At 40.9% G+C, this 20,344-nt stretch overlaps 1 protein-coding gene across 3 annotated transcripts in view; it reads left to right on the top strand.

Annotated features, from left to right (window-relative positions):
* Positions 1-20,344, top strand: part of Gfrl (Glial cell line-derived neurotrophic family receptor-like) — a 435,405-nt gene that overhangs the window by 317,050 nt on the left and 98,011 nt on the right. The window lies entirely within an intron of this gene.

The following is a 20,344-nucleotide window of genomic DNA, read 5'->3' as shown; positions in this document are numbered from 1 at the left end:
TCATGTGTCACCATTTTATCAACACCTACGTACCTAAAAAAAAATTGTGTACATACTATAAGGTACCAGTGAACGTCACACACAAAAGAAAAAGTCTGTGCGCCTACGGGTTTCCGCAGAATTAAATCGTGCTTGCTAAGCAGTCTTCGTTTTACAACATTCTCGTTCAGAATGCGGATAAGAATCAGCAGTAAATAAACTAATTGAGCCGTGCCAGTAAAACCCGTCAAGGAGGAAGCTCTCTTCCGCGGCAATTAGAATAGCGTAACGTGTGAAAAGTTTCATGGCTTGTTAAACAGAAGCCATGAAAAGGCGGCGGAGAGTAGACGCGTTCGAGAAGTCGTTCGTCGGAGAGCAGCGTTCAGGAATTCGCAGAGGCATTTAATAACCCCGGGGGGCCGGCCGGCCGCTGCATCTTGATGGAAGGATTGGAAAGTACACGTCCGCGAGCCTAATAATTCGCGCGGCGCGGCGGTGATTTAAGGCGCTGATTATTGCCCGGCCGCGAAAAGAAGCCCGTAAATTACGTCTCGCGTGCGCTTATTGCAAGCTCCGCACCGCCCCGGAATTTCCAGCTGAATTTAAGAGCACGTCATCGACGGTAAACTGCGACAAACGACGAATCCACCCTCGCCGTTTACCCGAAACCTTCATCGGAACCGATCGGTGTTCCTCCATCGCGAAACGAGCGGAACAAAATTCAGGCGATTTCAGTCACGCGTTTGTCTGCCTCGAGGACGAAAATTACCTTTCGTAATTCGTCTTTCAGCGATACGCCGATTTTCCCACGTGAAATTTGCAGCCGACGCACGTGCGAACCCGTTCTGCGTGATGGCATTACTCTAATGAGAATGACGGGTGAAAATATTTTCGGCGGTACTGCGAAATATTCAAGATTCGCGAAACATTTTATTTCGACACTTCGTTAGAGACATGACACCTCGTCTGAGGATATTGTTTTACCAGTTTTAGCAATATATTTCATCACAATTATTAAGAGGAAACATACATTTTATCTAATTTCTGCTTTTCTAACCTGTACTCTACAATATACCTATAGTTATTATCAATATTTTGCCATTATAACTATAAATATATAATGTGTTGCTCGTGTAGGAAATTATCAACAACAAAGACTTCTTTTGTTTAAATCGCAGGTGAAGGAATTGATGATTGAATACCTGAGAAACTATATTGCACAGACAAAATGATCAGAAATAATGTAGTTTATCAAGTAAAAAAATTGAAAGCGAACGGAAAGAAAGCGTTCGATTTTGGTCGAACGCGTTCATTAGCGAGTCGAACGAAAATTGACGTTCATAATTCGTCTTTACCGATACGCAGCTTTTGCACATCTCGATTCGGAGTCGACGCACGTGCGAGCCTGTCCTACGTGATCGCATTACACTAATGAGAGCCACGGACGAAAATATTTTCGACGGCCAAGCGACAGTGACCAGCGAAATATTGAAAATTTTGCTTTGTATTTAAACGACGCCGGTTTATGACCCGACCCGCTACAATTTCATCTTGTTTTAATTCGCCCTCGCGGCGCAGCGTGCGCACATTTTTTACAACGTTCATTTCGCGACCCCCGCGGTCGAAGTAATTGAGCTTTACAGCGGCCACAGCCAGGTCCCCATGAATTATGGAATTATGTGAGCCTCGGCCGACGCTCGAAGCATCATCGCCTCGAACGGAAAACCATAGCGAAGAAATGCTGTGCTTGCTATACAATTAGGGATTAAGTGAATTAGTGAAAATTCACAGTGAATAAGACACCTGAATAACTTCTACATTTTTCGAGATAGGAAGAAATGTTTCAGACAAAACGTGTTTGGTTTCGAGGGGCTCGTTACATGGTGTACATAACTTTTTTGAGGTGGAGGCGAAACACTTTTAACTTTATCATTTTTTCTCGGTTGATAATTCAGATATTAAAATGAAAAATAACGAAAAACTCGAACTTGGCTCGTACATTTCATCGTACTGTCTTCACAATTGTGTGTAAGTTATTAAAGGTAGGAAACAAATTTATTTTTTTAAAGGTGGAGTTTGCTAGCAAGAACAGGGAAAAATTTTTTTCCTTTTTAGTGCATTTTAATATAAGCGTGGTTTTTAACAAGTGTTTTTTATATATATTGTATTTTCTACTTTTATTGTCATCGGAAGCAGGTGTGTATACAAAAGTTCAGCAAGATTGGATTATGGGAAGAGGTTTAGAAATTCGATTACAAGATTTGACGCATACAACAACAACACGGCAAGTTAATATAGCGTGGTAAAATAGTGGACAAAAGTGTACATTAATGCTGTGTAAATACACAAAAATTCGCAGTCTACGAAAATCGTAAGGGTGCAATTTCCAGAGATGATAAAATGTTTGCGAAAGGACGTCGATAATCACAGCATCTGCAACATAAGAAATCGGTGCATCGAGAAACTGGGTAAAAGTTCAAGTTCGCCGAAAATTCCGCAGTTAAATAATAATACCGGCGGATGCGAGCACTAACGAACGGTCCGTGGGGCCCGGCACGGCCGGTTCTTAACAAGTATCCGTCCGCCTTTCGTCGTATCGATTCGCCGTAATTAACGTTAATAGGAAACTCGAGCGTTCGACGGCTGCTCGCGCGGACAGACCGTTCTCTCCGCAGTTGCGATCGCGGGGCGAAACTTCGGCTTCCGGTTCCGTTTCTCGAGCACCAAATCCCGCCTCTCGGACGGACGCGCGGCGGTGAAACAGAAGAAAACGAACGAGACGAGAAACGCCGCCATCTGGCGCCGATGAAAACGGCCACGGGAGGAAAATCACGAACGAAGCCGGACAGAGAGACAAATATACTTTTGTCTTTGATGCGATCTCCCGCAATTATTCAGCGAGCGATCTATTTTTTGCTGGCGAGCGTCGTCGGCGTTGTTTTTGCGAACCTTGAAGAAAACGAAACAATTGACCTGCGTTTTATATACGCCCCTTTCTGGATTCTGTACTGTCTTCTCTTATTGCGGAGGAAATTCGTATGCTGCAATATCAAGAGATATTTCGCGAATTCTAAGTGTAGTTGAATTATTTAATTAGGTGCCGAAGAATTATTTAAGTCCGTTTCAATATTTCTGGAATTTTTTTATTCAAGATTACCCAGACTTCTATGTGAAATTGGGAAAGTGTGATGAAAAAATTAAAATTTTCGGTAATCCAATCATAGATACGATGTTCGCGAGATTAAGTAGTGTGCGAATTAGTGTGCAAATGATTTTTGAGTCTGTTGTTATTTACGGGATAAAATTGAACAGGCGAAAGTGATTTCGATAGACTTTCGCGAGCGGATAGCTCCAGCCACCGTAGTAGTTCTGTAACAGGTTCGATAAGTTTCTATTGATTGCTGCGAAACTGAGTTGCAAGTAGACTGCGGATGTTTAAGCAATTACGGGAAACCCGATTATGTAAACTTACGTGTAGCGAAATGTTTAATGAAGCTTGATGGAACCTACGTTTATTCGGGATATGATAATACTGTTGCAAGGCAGAGTATGTATCTATACATGTATGTATAAACGGGAACAGTGAAATACAGGTATGTACATACTTTACGGTGTTAGTCAACGCGCGAAGAAGCTGTAGAAAATTAAACAATTCGAAGGGGGCGGTGCGAAATAGTTTGTTAGAGTGCTCTCTAATCCGCTTCGGTGGAGGAATGATCTGTTATCGTTCAACTTTAATAGCTTTCAACTTTTTAAACGGTGGGTGGAATTTCAGAGTTCTCGGTATTAGCTGGAAGCCTGTTATTACGTCGCAATTGTTCGAAAGAGGATCCCGTAACTAACACCGCCATCAACCGAGTACAATAATTTGTAATCTCCAAACAACTCGTAGACGCGACAAGATATTCAAACAGTCGGGGCACTTTTTAACCGACTTCCATAAAGGAGGAGGTTACTCAATTCGATCTATGGACCAATCGGAACGTAACCTTTTGCATCTTGTAGAGTATGTCCCCGGGGTGGTCTCTTGAAAAAAGTATTATTTATTATATTGAGTTTGAATTATATATAAATTAACTTTATTAACTTTAGGTTCCAAAATTGTTTAGACAGTTGAAAATGAAGAAGTAGCAAGAAATGTTCAATTTTTGATTGGATCTTTCACCTCTAGAGATATTAAAAAGAAAATTCCCTGCCCTACTCGAGGGGTGGTTTCAACCCGAAAATCTTACTATAGCGAAATAAAAAAATAGTTGCCTATATAATGAATAATTATAATTTTATGGTATTATATAAAATGAAAATTCCTTGCTCCAATAGAGAGATGGCGGGTTTCAGCCCCTAAAATCTTGTTATGCCGAAATAAAAAAAATAGAGGTAGACATAGCGAGTGAGTTGTTCTATTTATGGTGAAAATTTGATAACGTTCCCGGTGTTGAAATCGCTTTAATTTTCTCGTGAGGGGTACAGCGAAGGGTCCGACAGTGGGAAGCCTCGCTTCTCCTCGAGTTTCAATTTCAATGAGCCGCCATAAAGCCATGGAAGCTGTGCGTAATTGATCCCGCGGATAAGTGCACGCCGAAAATCGAGCGTAAGTCGGTGCAAGATGCATGTGTGCATCCGAGGGCGCTCATAAATATATGACGCGCGGCTCGTTCAGGCCGCGGGGCGCTAAAGTGGGAATACGCGGCTCGCCTTATGAATTTTAATGATACGTATCGTCACGTGACAGATAGAAGGGTTGCTTCGTGCCCGGCAGCCACGTCGGAACTTACTCGCAGACGTTGTCGAATGGTCCTCCAGCAATTTTATCCGATTCCTCGTCACAATTATCGTTTAACACCGTTCCCGTTCCCTTATCGCTCGAATTAAACTGCCTGGAAAAGGTGAAACCACTCGGGTCCGGAGAAATCGACCGTAGATTCTTGGAAAAACATTTTGGGCACATTTATTTCTTTATTAAGTAATTTATTCATTTATTTATTTATTAAGGAGCGGCTGAATTGTCAATTTTTGAGTGGTTGTTTTATACAGATTTTTAACATTTTTGTACAAGCAGATTGTTTTTTAACCCTTTGCAGTTGGAGTTATGTTAACTTGAAAATTATACATTTCATCCGACCTAGAATAATTCCATTTGTATATGATTTTTTTAATTTTATGAATGTGAAATTGATATAAAACCTCATACAATACTTAAATGTATAGTAATTGATTCACTGCCAACATATTTAATAATGTAAATAATATTGTGAACAATGGTAGACAATTTTCAGTGGTGACTCCGAGTTACCCCTCGACTGCTAAGGGTTAAATCTTCAAATCCATAGTAGACTCAGTCATGAATAAAATTATTCAATGATTTTGGAGACATTTGAATTTGCACTGGAATCTCTATTGAAAGTAAGAGTGCAATAAATTCCACAGATTCTATAGTTTTTCCTGTTCGGTATTTCAAGATCCCCTTCAGCTAAAATGCACATGTACTATGACAGTAAATGCTCAACAAATTCGTAGTCGATGACATCAATAGCGTCTGAGAAATAAAAACATAGCTTGCTGTCCGTATACCCAAAAAATACCCACCCCCTTAATCAATCTGCTGTCGACGATGGCGCATCGTTCTACCGTCGAAGATTTTCGTTCAGGCGACCGTCGACTGTCACTGACACTGCCACCGTCTCGGCAGTCCATCGTTTCGTTAGTTATTTATCGCCGTTCTCCCCGACTACGCCGTGTTTGCGTAGATTACGGAGGTTGTCACGCTTTTCCCTCTCCCAGGCCAGTCTCGCGGATGACACGAGTGCACTCTGTGCAAGCGAGTGCGGCGTATGAATCTTGCATGGGCCGCATGCGTGGACGCGTGTGCGGAACCCTTCGCCCCGGTGACAAATTGTGGCTGGTTACAGGGCTGATACCGCGAGCCCCGATCGAATAAAAATAAATCAAACAACGCTACACCCCCAACGCCGAGTGGACTTCCCGGAAATTTACATCGGGCCCATCGAAAAATATCGCCCTTCCAACAGTACAGCCGCGATTCCGCTCGTTGACACTTCCCGAACCCACACAATCTGGCAGAATCGTAAGAATTGTGTTGCGCGTCGATTGTTTCGCACGAGTTCCGCTAAAGTGTCCTTCTTCGCGACAACAGCTTCATTGTTTCAGGATTTGCACTTTGATCGATGAAGTGTTTATGCGACTTAATGATTTGACTTTAACAATTTCGTTCACTTAACAATACATTCATAGGCAATCTGAAACAATGTACGAGAAAATATAAGGGACTATCGTAAAGGTTGGGACACGTTTGGTTTTTTAATTATAAAATTGCATAGGGTGATAATTACGCAAAAAATGTTAGGCTGTTGTGAAGGTATAGTTGCCAGCTACATTTTCGCTGCAGACAGTATAATGATAGCGTTAACGGATAAGAAGTTATAGCCAATTTTCCGAAGACAATATTTTCGACAAAGAATGAATTTTTGGGCATTTTGTGCAATCATGGCCAATTTTAAACGACTCAAATGCGTTTATCATTATTTCGTTCGCTTTCTGCTCGATATGAATTTGCGAAATCAACGAGAGCCGAAAGAGCCGAATGTCGAAGAATCCAAGGAAATATTCTTCGGGAAATATTTCTGACCCAATTTCGGCCGCAATGGTCGAAAATTGGGTATTGTGCGGCACTCGGCAAAATTTAATGCGATATTTATCGCGTTCGGAGGTTGATGGGATGTTTAACGAGGTGAACTAACCGCTGTTTCATCCCATTTGATCTCAATTAGGTCACAGAAATTAATGTTTGAATAAACACCTGTCGTACAGAATCATTTTCGTCCTTATTCAGTTGCATCGCTTGTATTTCAGCGATTCTTCGTGTTCCCGGGTTTTTGTAGTCTGACGAGAATCCCGTAGGATCGCGACTACTTTTGTGTACATGACAGCCACACTCGTTGTCATTTTATACACGTTTATATATGCATATACACCGGACTCGCATTGTAAATATTTGCGGAACCCTCGCCAAAAAGGGCGAAATTCTGCGTCCCCTTCTGCTGTGGGTTAGGTACCCTGTTGTAAACATTACTCCAAGGTAAACTCTATTTTATGTCTACTCCTCGAGCTCCCCGTTTTTTCCGTGATAAACAATCCTTACGCGTTTCACGCAGCGAATGTGACAAAATATTATTATTCTACTTGAAACGAGCTAGTCGGTTGGGAAATTCAAATGCGGTCCGGAGGCCGCTGCGAATCGCAATTAATGATATTAACACCGATGAAATCAACGATTTTTGAAAGCAAGGAGGAAAAGTCTTTCAGGAGGAAAAATCGCGAGGTCGGCCGTGCCATGAATATTTTCGCCATCAGTGTTTGCGGACACTTGCTCCAATCAAACTAGCATTTGTCGAGTTATTTCTATTACGAGTTCATTCGTTCTTATTGTGCTTCTATTATTGTCGATTCATCAGCCCCATTATTTTGCAAATCTTTTCTCTTTTCGTTCAATTTTTATTTCACTCTTCCTCTGCCATTGCTTTTCAAATCGTTTCTATTATTTTATTCATTGATGTTATTCCTTTCATCATTTTTATGATCAATTTGTTTTTTATGCTAACAGAGATAGTTACATTAAAGTCACTGGACCATTCAAAATTCGAATTAGTTTCTAAAAGAGTAAATGTGAATTTTTTGATAAAAAAAGGTTTTCCTATTTTGAAATGGTCCAGTGACTTTTGGTCCAACAAATGTCAATTCAGCTTTCTCTATGTCTGATCTATGGTCTACCTTTACTACTTGGAGCATTCGAGCAAAGTAGCTTCAAGGAAAATACTAATGGTGGAAATAATCAAATTCAATGGTATAGGTTAATTAAAAATTTATCTTTTTGTATTTTTCAAACAATAATCGCACAAGAAACGATTACTTTCATTTAGAAATTGTGTCTCGTTGCCTCTCGACTAAAATTATTCTCGCTATCAACAAACTTATCAACAAAACTCTAAGTATTACATATTTATATAAACTATTAAAGTATTACCAGCAAGCAGTATATCAGCCACCCCGCCGAGATTAGATTGCAAGTATCTAAACACTTAGCGTCCGCGTGACCAAGTTTCGCTATCAATAACTCCAAGTAGAGCGAGATAATGGGAGAGAAAACGAGACGCAAAAAAGAGGGAAATATGTCCAGGCTGTTCCATTTGAAATTAACCAAAAAATTATTTCCCCAACTACAGCTCGTTTAAAACAATTTCTTTAATAAAACTTACAGTGTTTAAGATGTGGCGGCCCTAATTTCCTACACGCGCTACGAGAGGGACAAAGACAAGAGGTAGTCAAAGACCTTTCCCGCTAGTACTCGATTCCTCAACGATTTATATGTACATATACCGTCCTCAACCGCCTTCTGACATCACAACGTCTAAGGCAGGGCCCGCTAGATAGCCTTACCGATGAGTCCTCTAGCGGGTCTAGGACGAAACACTCTCCTTCCTTTTTCCTCCTCTCTTTCGTATTTATCAGAGCTCCTGTCTTATCTCTTTCATATATTTCGAGCTCCCACAAAGGGTAGGGGTACTTCGGAGACTTCAAAGTGACCTTTATTTGTTCTCCACATGAAACTGTACGTTTTTATTTAGCTGGGTTTGTAATCTTACAAGGTCATTTATTGATGTTTAAGGGTTAACTTTGTTGAACGTTCGTGATATACCGAACAACTTCAAGAACTATTAAGTTCACAAGAACTATCAACTTCAAGACTAAACAAGAATTAGATAGCCTATACTTGAATCATTTCTTAAGATGCGCTATAGTTGAAGAAACAATGGCGTGGCGAACCAGAATCCGGACACCCTATATGTCTAAGTAAGCGTTAATAAATCTTGCAGAATTGCCGGACACGTTCCCAAGAAATGGATGTGAAGGAGCGGGTTTGAAGAATCGTGGAAGAAATCTCGCAGTAACGGATTCGCGCTTTGGAAAAGTGGGACGGGGTTCGAGAGGAGCGGCGTAATTTATAATGGGTCCGCGAGGCTGATAAATAAAGCCCCTGGACCAGTTCGAAAGAGAGAGAGAAAGACGGGACAGAACCGGTTGAACTTCGAAAAACGAGGCGTTCGAAGAACGGGGCCAAAAAAGCCCGGCGGCGGGAACTTTTCGGGAAGTTACTAGCGGGTCAGCGTCGTTAATCATTCCCCGGTCGTTGCTATAGTTCGCATACATTATTCAGGAGCGTCCCCGGCGACGTCTATGCATAACTTTTGCCGATGTTCACGCGGCCGTTTCTTCCGGGAAAAAAGGGGTAAGAGAGAGAGAGGCTATCGAGCGGTGAACCTGAAAAGAAAACCGTTCGATAATCCTTTTATGGGGTCCCGGTCCGACCCGACCCGGTCCGGCCTGGTCTGGTCCGGCCCGAGTTCTTTAACTTACGCGGGATCTCCGTCGGGGCCAATTAAAATGCAAATCTCGGCGAATGTAAACGAAACAGCCTTGATAATGTAAGCGGATATTGTTCACGGTCGCGTGGAGCAACCCTTAACCCCTAACCCCCTTAACTCTTTTCCGCGAACTACGCCCACGGAGACCGCGGTCGCGTGTTAATGCTTCTTAATTAAATATTCGGCGGTATCGGCTACGTTGATGGCTCCTGCGAAACTGCTCCTGTGATTAATGGACTGCGATTCTTTGCGCGGATTTTCCAGCTGAAAAGTGCAGTTTTGCGAATGTTCTACTGACGCTCGAAATCTGCCTCCAGCAAAATGAAATATTCTCTGTACCTTTCTAAATATTTCACGCTCGCGTAAAATCCCACTCCCGTAGATAAAAATTTCAGTAGATTTTTCTAAATATTCTACAACTGTCCAATATTCGAAATTATTAAATGTCGTATACAGTGGGTGTTCAAAGTATTCGTACACCTTTGAAGAAATAATAACTTTCTTATGATTGTACCAAACGAACTGATTTTTTGTAGTCAATTAGAAGCATTGGTTTACGGAATGATATGCAAAAAAGATTAGCCAAACATTATATTATATTTTACAAGGTTACATGCAGAGTTGTGCAGAATTACAATTGAATTACTCCAGGAATTATAATTACAAAGTAATTGAATTACATTGTAATTCAGTTATATTGTTTTATATTGTTTGTATAGTTATATATGTATTAGTTTTTAAAAGGTGTACGAATACTTCGTACACTGTCCACCCACCGTGTGTCTCTCATTTTTTTTAATATTTCAATTTGTTGTTTCACTGACACTATTTCTGTGATTGTATACTCTTTCAGTGACCCATTAATTTATTTGAACGTTCCAATTGGATGCCAAATTTACAATTTTTCATCAGTTTTTCTGCGACATTTAATTTCCATTTTCAGTCACTGTTTTTTTATTATCAGCTTTTTCCGTTTTATTGTGTACGTTTATAGTGAAAAACATATTCTCTTGCATAAATGAACTAATGGTTTCGGCAATACGTTGCGTTACACGACATAAGAAGCATGAAAGAAACAGCAAAACATTATACATATAACGCATATATGTATACGACAGTAATAACAATTATTCACGCGTGCAGACTCATTCAAAATACAAACTAAAGAGAGGATGTAATTATATTTATAAATCACAGCATAACGAGGACGTTATTAATGATAATGATAATTGCGTCTGACACGCAGGCTCATTAAAAATGCAAAAATAACAATATTTCTAATCCTGAAATGCAGCATATAAGATGATCAAAACAACGATGGTATAAATGGATTATTTTTTACCTTAAAAAAATTTTCAAGGATTTTTAATTTAGGGATGACCTGGGTCTATTTTGTCAGAGAGTATGCAAACTATGACTATGACTCTGTGAATCAAATTTTAATTGAGAAGTTGATGGGCACGAAGCAATTCGTTATTGATTCGAATAAACGAGAAATGTTTTAAATTAAATATTGTTCATTATATAGCATCGACGAGAGAATAATTTTCCACTGAAACGAGAAGAATGCGAATTTAATTGCCGAAAATTGCGGATTTAATATAGTGTACACTGCCTTTCCTTCAAAGCAGACAAGTTTTAAAACCCCTTTAAACTTTAAAGCCGGAGCTCTCGAAATAACCACGTATGCTTCAGTATTTAATAACTCCGAAAACATAATGAATGCTACTATATTATTTTATAGATATGTTACTGAAAAATTAAACTACAAGCTTCTGTACAAATGAATTGACTTCCATCACCGAAGGACAATAAATTCCACATTTAACTCCTCGAATTCAAATTCCACGAATTCTCAGCCTGTTACACCGAAATTAAAGAATGTCACCAGAATTCAAAGACTGATGGAGCATTCCCGGGACGCTCTTTCGTCTGCTACGCCTATTTACATGATTTTCCCAGGAGTCTCTCGTTCCCGAACGCCTTATCGAACGTCAGAGGACGCTGAAAAGCTCCGCCGGAGTAAAACAGCCGGGAGACGCGCGTCGAAGTGCATCGGGCGGGTGCATTAGCCTATAAACAGATTTGATGGATCACCGAGCGGCTTCTTCGTCGGCTCCTGCGAACGCGGAAGCACCCTCTAACGAGAATGTTTCCCGACATGCCCTGGTTACACTCGTTTTCGCCAGAGAATCGGAAAAGTCCGTTGTTGTCCAACCACTACTGTCAATTCGGGACCACCCCACCCTGACAGTCCAAAAACAAGTTTTTTCGTTTAATTTTATTACAGGGAATATTGTGCTAAAAGGATTTTCGGGAGTCCTGGAATCTGGCCAAATTATTCCAACATACACAGAAGCAAAAGAGGGGGTTCCGAAACAAACGAAAGACTCCACCATATTGTAACATATCCACTAGAAAAAATCGGAGTATATGGCTGAAAGTTGTGTCTCTCTATCTGGAAACAGGTACAATTGTTCGTTCAGCAATTTTCTCTGAAACGAAATTATAATTTCATAAATTCCTCGGAAAAAATCCTGGAATCCTTATTCGTAGCATTTTCGTGATTCTCGTGATTACATTGGTTACAATAAGTGAATCGTAAAGAGCTAATCTCTCCGTGTAATATATTAATTCAATGAGAAAGATTGCGCCACAAAGCAAAGGTTTGCGCTCTCGTGAAATTGACCGGAAGAACACGCGAGTGGTTAAACATCGCTAATGAATGGCGACGAGCGATAGTGGGGCGGTTAGGCAAATAGAAAATTCATCTGGAAGCGGGGGTCGGGGCACGAAATAATCCGTAAATCTAATTTTTATCGCGCGGGTCAGGAGCTTGGCCGTGCAAAGCGCGAAAGAACAAAGAGGAAAGCTCGGCCGAGCTTTGTCGCGAGTCGGACCGGTGGAGGAGAGCCTCCTTTACAGAGAGGGACAGCGACCGTGGGAGGGCTGTGTGTGTGTGTGTGTGTGTGTGAGAGAGAGAGAGAGAGAGAGAGAGAGAGAGAGAGAGAGAGAGAGAGAGAGAGAGAGAGAGAGAGAGAGAGAGAGTGAGAGAGAGAGAAGGAGGGTGTGGAAACGGTAGGAAAGAGAGAGTGTAAAACAACGAGAGAGCACCGCACTTCCCTGTACGTACGGCAGGGCGATAATTTACTGGCGTGCAGGTACGTCTGAAGGATCCGGTACGTGCCGGTCGAGTGTTCTTGCACAGCCGGGGGTGCTAAGTACGCCTACGTGTGCGCTGCCGCACCCTCGCGCACCCCTAGCACGTGGCCACCCCTGTCGGAAATACAAGTCGATATTTTCCGAATCGATTTTTTGCTGTTGCCACTGTCTCGAGATCCGAGCTTCTTGATTTTGTGGCGGGCCAGCGTTCGGAGCTATTTGTTCATTTATTTGTATTGTCTTTTAGTGCGAGGAGAATTCAGTTTAAATGGGGTGAGGTAGGGCTTGGTCAGGGTTCACAAGACTCTATTTTTTTTATTAATAGATAGGTGCGAGGGTTCTGAGGGCGTTCTCCAGAATTTTATTGATATAATCATATTTAACTGAAGTATATTTTAATTACTGAAAAGACGTACGGATCGAATCACATAATCTACTACATTAATATTGTTAGAAATCCTATTAAAATACAAAAAGCACAAAAAAATATATGTCCACTATTATAGAAATCATAAGAATGTTAGCCTGAGAAATACCTGAATTTTTCATTGAAGATAATGAAAATCGCGTAAGGAATCAGAACTCATTATGATAAAGCAAAATATAGATCAATCGTGTTTAGAGGTTGGTTTTAATGTCAATTTTGTATTACAATACACGAAATCCTCCGTCTAACAATTTTCAGAGGCTGTGTCTGTTCTTACAGCGTTTGAGCAGCGAATAAATGTGTCTTCCTTATCGGAGCCGCGGAATTTATTGCGTCGGGTCGCGTTTGTCGCACGGGGACCCGGAATTTTATGCGAGAGCTCGAACCTTTTCGGGAGCGCTTCCGTCCGTGTTACAAAGGACCAAGTTGCACGACGGTATTCGAGAGACACACAGGAAAAGCGCACGCCCATACGAACGCAACTGCACCGACAGTCGCTGGTAAAAAGGTTACGGCGGACCCGCGGATGGACGTTCGCGGAGATTGAAAATCGCACGACGCCAATGAAATATACGATCTCCATTCGAGACCTTCGATTCCGATGTTAGATTCCTCCTCTGTGTGTTGGTTGATTCCCGTCATAAGGTTTTTATACTTGGTCTGAAAAGCAGCGCGATAGCGGAGGAGGATTCGTCGGACAAATTTAGGGCGCCATCACAATGCGTTGAGTCAATGGGATTTCGGGACAAAAATCATAATTGCAGTTTAAATAAGTTACTTACATACACGTTAACTAACGATAAGTATCATATTTTGAGTGTTTTTTAATCAATATTTACAATATAAATAGTAAAATTATAAATTTAACAAAATATTTTCGCAGTATCATTTTCTTAGAAAAGTATGCCTTCAACGTCATCAACAGGCACATTATATTCGTCGTTAGTTGTCGTTTCTTCCAGTACAAAAAATTCATCGATATCTGTGTCTCGATATCGATATCTGTAGTAGTGACTTATAAATTCATTTGCCAAAAAGTTTCTCAACATTCGCTAAAATAACATTACTGAAACATGTCTCGGGCGACTCCATGAGAAAATTGATCGCTCCAGAAGATTCAGAATTTTTCACATTGAAAGAAGGAAATTGACGACGCCTGCGCAGTCCGAAGAAAAAGGCATCCGCTGTAAACCGTGCATCTCGCGACACGTCGCGGATTATACTAGCAAATTGGCAAAGGACGGCCGCGCGGCGCGTCCCGAAACTTCGTTTCCTTCTGCGAGCTCGCGCGAATGCGATTTGAATTGCGACAGTCGCTGGAAGCTCGTCTTCGCCCGGCTGCGCTATTAAATTCCGCATATCAAGAATAACTTTCGCTAACGTTGATTAGCATACGCGGCAAGGAACCCGACACTTTCTCTGCGGCTCCTTTGACTTTGCTAATAACGCTTGCGACAGAAATACCGGCGAAAACCGTTCTCTTCCTCTCGAATTATTCACCCGGGTCTCTATCAACTTACCTCATAAATAATGCGTATTTAGTGAAATAATTTCGGTGACCGAAAACATTCTCGTCACTGCCATTAATCGTGTACACGCCATATAAGTCAGACAAAGATGGTCCACTTGCTTTTCTAAAACGTGAGTACAGTGTAAATACTATTTAATTTAAACAAGCATATCCATAGGAGTAAAAGTGAGAATAAAAAAACAGATCAATAATACTGTACGCATAAGACCGCACGACCGAAGTGAAAACTTCTATTTTGCCTCTCAATTTTTCTATTCTATTCTATTCTATTTTATTTTACTTATTTCTATTTTTATATAATGAAACAATCAATTATATTTCTATTATCATATATTTATATTTCTATTTTACCCGAACAGCGTTTCACCTCGGAGCGTGACGGATCCGACTCATTCACTTGCCAGCAATTGTGCACGCGGTGCGCCTAAACAAGCGTTCACGAAAAAAAATCAGATTATACAATTAAGGGAAAATGATATAATTTTGTACAGGGAAAAGGAGTTGCCAGTGAGAATGCAAAATTGTGGGGAATAGTTTTGTAATGTTTAAGTTAATAAAGAATTGGTGTTGCTCGTCGGATGGTCTGATGCTTCGCGGGAAAGATGGCCGCGACCGTTCTGCTTTAATGTATTTATTTCTTAAAACCGAGGCTCGACCCGGGGCCGCGTCACAAACCGGCGAACAATTAGAGAAATTAATTACGAACTTCCGCGGGCCGGCTCGAGGAACGGAATTACGACTGAAGCGGAAACTCGGGACGTTATAAAATAATAGAATCCGCAGAGAAATAAAGTAAACTCCACGGAGAGGGAGAAATCTTAACGTAGCAAAGCCAGGATCGAATAATCTATATGCGAGGTTTATTGCGGAAGTATGTAGACTATAGATACATCAGAGAGAATGCCATAAGTCGTGTCATGTGTTGTTGTTGTACTTTCTATAAGTTTCTCTAATCGATGTAACTAATTCTGACGACTTTTGAACGACTTTTCAACGTGGATAACTCGTCGACGTCTTGTGCACGATGATCCAAAAGCCTAGCTACAGGTGCTACGGATGTACCCGTGCGATCGCCTATGTTCTTTTCCATTATTCAGACCAGACTATTGACACCTGTCACGTTTCCCTTTCGATCGATGGTAGGAAGCGAAGAAAAAGTTGGGCGGGACAACACGACAGCTTCGAGCGCACCCTCTCGTCAGAGCGTGCAAAAATGGCCATCTTTCGGAATTTATTACGGGAAAACCGGAAGATCGAGAACTATGAAACTTGATGCGATCGATTCGGGCATGATTTAATATTGTGGAAAATTTTTTTTCTTTGCGCTATGTATAATGGATTAACACATTTAAGACAACACAAGACACGATTAAGGGTGCTTTCTGTCAATGTTTGCGAATTTATTATAAGAAAATTAGAATACATAGAGTTGCAGGACGTTAGGCAATGTGTTCGTGCGAAATTTAATTCACAAATTTTTTAGTCTGCTCTGTCAATAATCACTATAAAAAGCGTTGATTGACTTACCAATAAAGAAAGCTATGCGATACGAATAAAACACTTCGCAAGGCAATTCTGAAACTTGAAACTTTAATTCCAGCAATTGAAGGCAATCTGGAACCCATCGGCACGAAACCGCGCGTTACGCCATTATCATAATACTTTTTCCAATACACCGCGTCAGAGAGCGCCGCGATGAGAATAGATTTCAAAAATCCCGGGATTGAAATTTTTGGGAAGCAGCTGCGGTCGAGGGGAAAATGATTCAGAGCTTCTCGAAATTGGAAAGGGAGTATCAAGTTTGTTGGCAACGAGCGGAAGACCGACGGTCACACGATATGTTGTTCACTGTAATGGCGGATTAATTCTAGAGAGACGGCGCACAGTAGGGCAAAGTGATGAATTTTGTGTTAAAATCGAAGAATTTTCGATAGAAATATTTTTTAAATTAAACGAACGCTTTCGATCGTATCATCGATCTATCTAATTTCTATCGATAGTTCTTTGATTTCGACACAAAATTCGTCACTTTATCCCACTGTGCGGCATCGTTGTTGCTGCGTCCGATCTGCGGCCAGACCGCACGACGCTTGTTCCTTGAACAGGTTGCAATCCGGGATATGTGTCAGCGGCATACCGCCGAGGAAAATCGTTCTCGAACGACAAGACCGTAATTTCGTTGGACATAGAATGCAAAGGCGCGTCGGCCAACTCCTGAAACTCCCTTGAATTCGATGATGTTTCGCTTAAGTGTCACCTTTTCGCTCCGCGAGACAGCCACTGGCTTCCTCTGACGATAAAATAAAATCTGTGCAACTTATCGCTTTGATCATCGGTGAAATAGTCAGAGGTCTCTTCCTGAAGGTACAGTCAAAATTTCCGGTCAATCGTCCCAGTAATTTCCTTTTCATTAAGTTAGAAAATAAGTTTAAAAGTTCACTTTTGGTATATTACGAATTCCGACGTAACATTTTAGAGATGTATCCGAAGAATTAAACAACAAGATGCTGGGAAGACAAGTTGATTTTTTCACATAGAAATTGTATGTTTGCTGGCGAAAACAATAGCTCTCTCACGGAGAAAATTGTTATGTCGCTTCAAAAGCCAGCTAGAGCAATTTATTAGCACATCCATGAAACGATACTTGTTACCGTAAATAGATTACCACGACTGTGAAGCGTGTTGTAAAGAAAAATACAGTGAAAGAGCTACAAGCAGAACGAATCGTTGTGGAAGCGTTGGATCGAGTGAAACTCGCTCTAATTCGCGCGAATCCTGTTTATTCACAGGCATATGAATTAATACGTGTGTAATCATTTACAAATGGAATCACAGCTGATCGATTGGTAATAGAATTCTCGCATGGCTGCTAACCGTGGCAACAATACGAGTCATTAAGAGGCGTCGATAGATGGAACCGTGTCGCTCGGATGAATTCTATCAAAGTGTTTCAGTGTTTCGAAGTGAACCAACTGAAATTCTGCGCATGTTATCCTTTGTGCGCATTGTAATCTTGTTTGCGCGAGTGTTTCTGCTGTTGGAAATACTTTCTTAACTCGATAACCATTTTATTTCGTGTGCCTTTCTGGAACCTGTCGACAGTGTCGACTTTGTAACAACAATTACAACTGGGGGGACCATAACAATGACAATCGGAATGAAAATACAATAGCCTGAGAATTATTTCTTTGACTAAAAGATCTTCGTTCACCACATGGATTGATAAATGAAAAATTTCCTGCAGAAATTGCAATGAATGGGAACCATAGAAAAATTTCTTTCTTTGATGATTTGAATAAGATATTTCTCGAATTCTTTTAATTCGACTACTCTTTTAACAAATGCATGAAATCTACAGTCTTCTGATTAATATCACCAACGTCGACGATTAATAAGTTTCCATAACCGATTATATTGTTTTGGCGAGAAGTTCCGCTCGCTGTCTTCGATTTTCGTAGGCCACCGTCCATCCCAAGGAACTTGCAATCCTCGCCACGTTTTCTTCACCTTTGCTACCCTGTTTCGTTTCCGCCAGTTCGACCCCTAATTGGCCGAGGGCGAGAGCAATGGCTGTGTGTGCCATTAACCCAAATAATTCAGCCTCACCCTCCTCCGATTCCCACCCTTTTTCGGAATCCTCGTAGCTTTTTCTCCTCCCTTGGTCGACAATCTTCCCTTTGAAATACAAGACGCTCCCGGAAATCCCGGGAAACAGCTGAGGAACGAGCCTGTTGTTCCTGGTGCTCCCGTTTTGTTGATCAGAAACTATGTCGTACATTCTGCAGTAATGATGCTGGAACATCGATTTGCCCATGACGATCCCAATTGGTCGCTGGATATTAGTAGACTGTTAATTGTACAGAGTGAGTCACGAAAAACAGAACACCTGAATTAATTAGATCTTGTAGATCAAAATGATTTGCTCCGTCAGGTGTTCTCTCGCACTCTAATAAGCAAAACAGAGATCTCGTTACGTCTTTCTAAGCAGTTCACCGAAGATAATTGCAGTGTCGAATCTTGTCCACTTTGCATTGAAATTAATATTACATATTCAAGTTGGTCTCGAAACGAGTTCTGCTAGATTTAAGAGACTTTTCAAGGGAATATCCTCGTCTAAAAATGTCACGGTCGAGCTCGTTCGAGCTGTTAATTGATTGTTCCGCATCTTCGAGTATTTTTTTCCTCGAGTTACATTCGCGCGCGCGTCTCGCTGCAAATTAATCGTGAATTAATTACCGGGGCGCGCAGCCGATCCAGTTTCGCAATCATCGAAATGGCCGATGATTTTCAGGGAAATTACGGAGAGCTTCCGTGCCGATCAGTTCATGCTCGCTTTGTCCGTACGGTTTAATCGCGAGATAATTTCCCTTCGGCATTAACACAACACCGGCCGTCATTTAGCGCATTGTTTACCGATGAAATATCCAAGTGATTGATTCGGCATGATATTCCTACCGAAAATATTTTCGTATTTTCCTCGGGCACACCGGTTTCACCTTTTTTCGCCCGGAATTTTCCATTGATTACACGCGACAAAACGGTACCGGAAAAATCGTTCGCATGGAACACAGAGTGCATGGGAGGCTGTACAAGGGATGTGATCATGTCGGAGAAACTAATTACGCGAGGATCGCTCGAAACTTAACGTTGACGGTCTAACGTTGCTCGGGATGGAGGGAACGTTAAATATCCGGTGTAATGAGGCTCTTAATCAACGCTGGGTAACCGATAGCACCGGAAAGAACAAGATCGACGAGTCAGGCGAAACTGAGAGCTTTAATAAAGCGGAATCGCGAAAATTATGCGCGAATAGTGTGTCTCGCAGCTAATAGGATTAAAACGACGGCGAATCTGCTCCGGGAAAAATGAACGAAAAATAGAGGACAGTACAATATTTCATTGCGACACCAGTCTTCTAAGAGAATTAGAACTGAAATTGCGTTCAGATACTTTTTTAACACTTTCCGCTCGCGCGAACCTGCTTCAACTTCGGAAACTGAATTCATCTCGCAGAATAATTCCATTCTACATATATGATCTTTTCATTTCATGCATTTCATTATCCAGTCGAGCGTATTTGAAGAACACTGATCGCTTCTTCGAAACGTATAATATTGAAGATTATTAGTTTACCATTTCAAGGTACCGCGTTGATCTTCGAGAGCACATCTTCAATTTTCCGAACAGACGGGAGGAATTGATAGAGTTAAAAGAACCCGATTGAATTGCTAATAATGTTCGATGTTGCTTATTGCCAAATTTCGTTGAATTCAGTAATATTTAATCGAATTTGAAACGATGCTTAATTTAGCTTTGACCAAATTGAAAAAATCGAACGGATGAGAGGAATTGAACTAGTTGAATAGAATCTAACAAATAATGTTCAACTTGTTGCTCCGGTCTAACATTGGAAAATCGAACGAATAAAATTAATAGAAAGAGGATCTGCTTGGCTTTGTTATTACCAAATTTCGTTGAATTCAGTAAAATTTAATCGAATTTGAAACGACGCTGAATTAAGCTCTGACCAAACTAAAATGGTCATATAAAGGATTTAATGAAATTTAGGATGACGCTCAATTAGTATTGATCAAAAATTTTTAAAATCGAACTATGGAGAGGAGTTGAACTGATTGAATAAAGTCTAATTCAATTTCGCATGATATTCGACATCGCCCCCCGACTTGCTAAAACATTCACAGAATTCAATAGTATTTAATCCAATTTCAGATACTCAATTTAGCTCTGATCAAAAATGAAAAAATCGAACGAATGCAAGGAATTGAAAGAAGATCTGTTCAGCTT

Source organism: Lasioglossum baleicum, chromosome 5 (genome assembly GCF_051020765.1).
Source record: "Lasioglossum baleicum chromosome 5, iyLasBale1, whole genome shotgun sequence".
Lineage (NCBI taxonomy): Eukaryota > Metazoa > Arthropoda > Insecta > Hymenoptera > Halictidae > Lasioglossum > Lasioglossum baleicum.
Note: the sequence above shows the minus strand (reverse complement) of the source record. Positions and strands in the feature narration are given on the sequence as shown.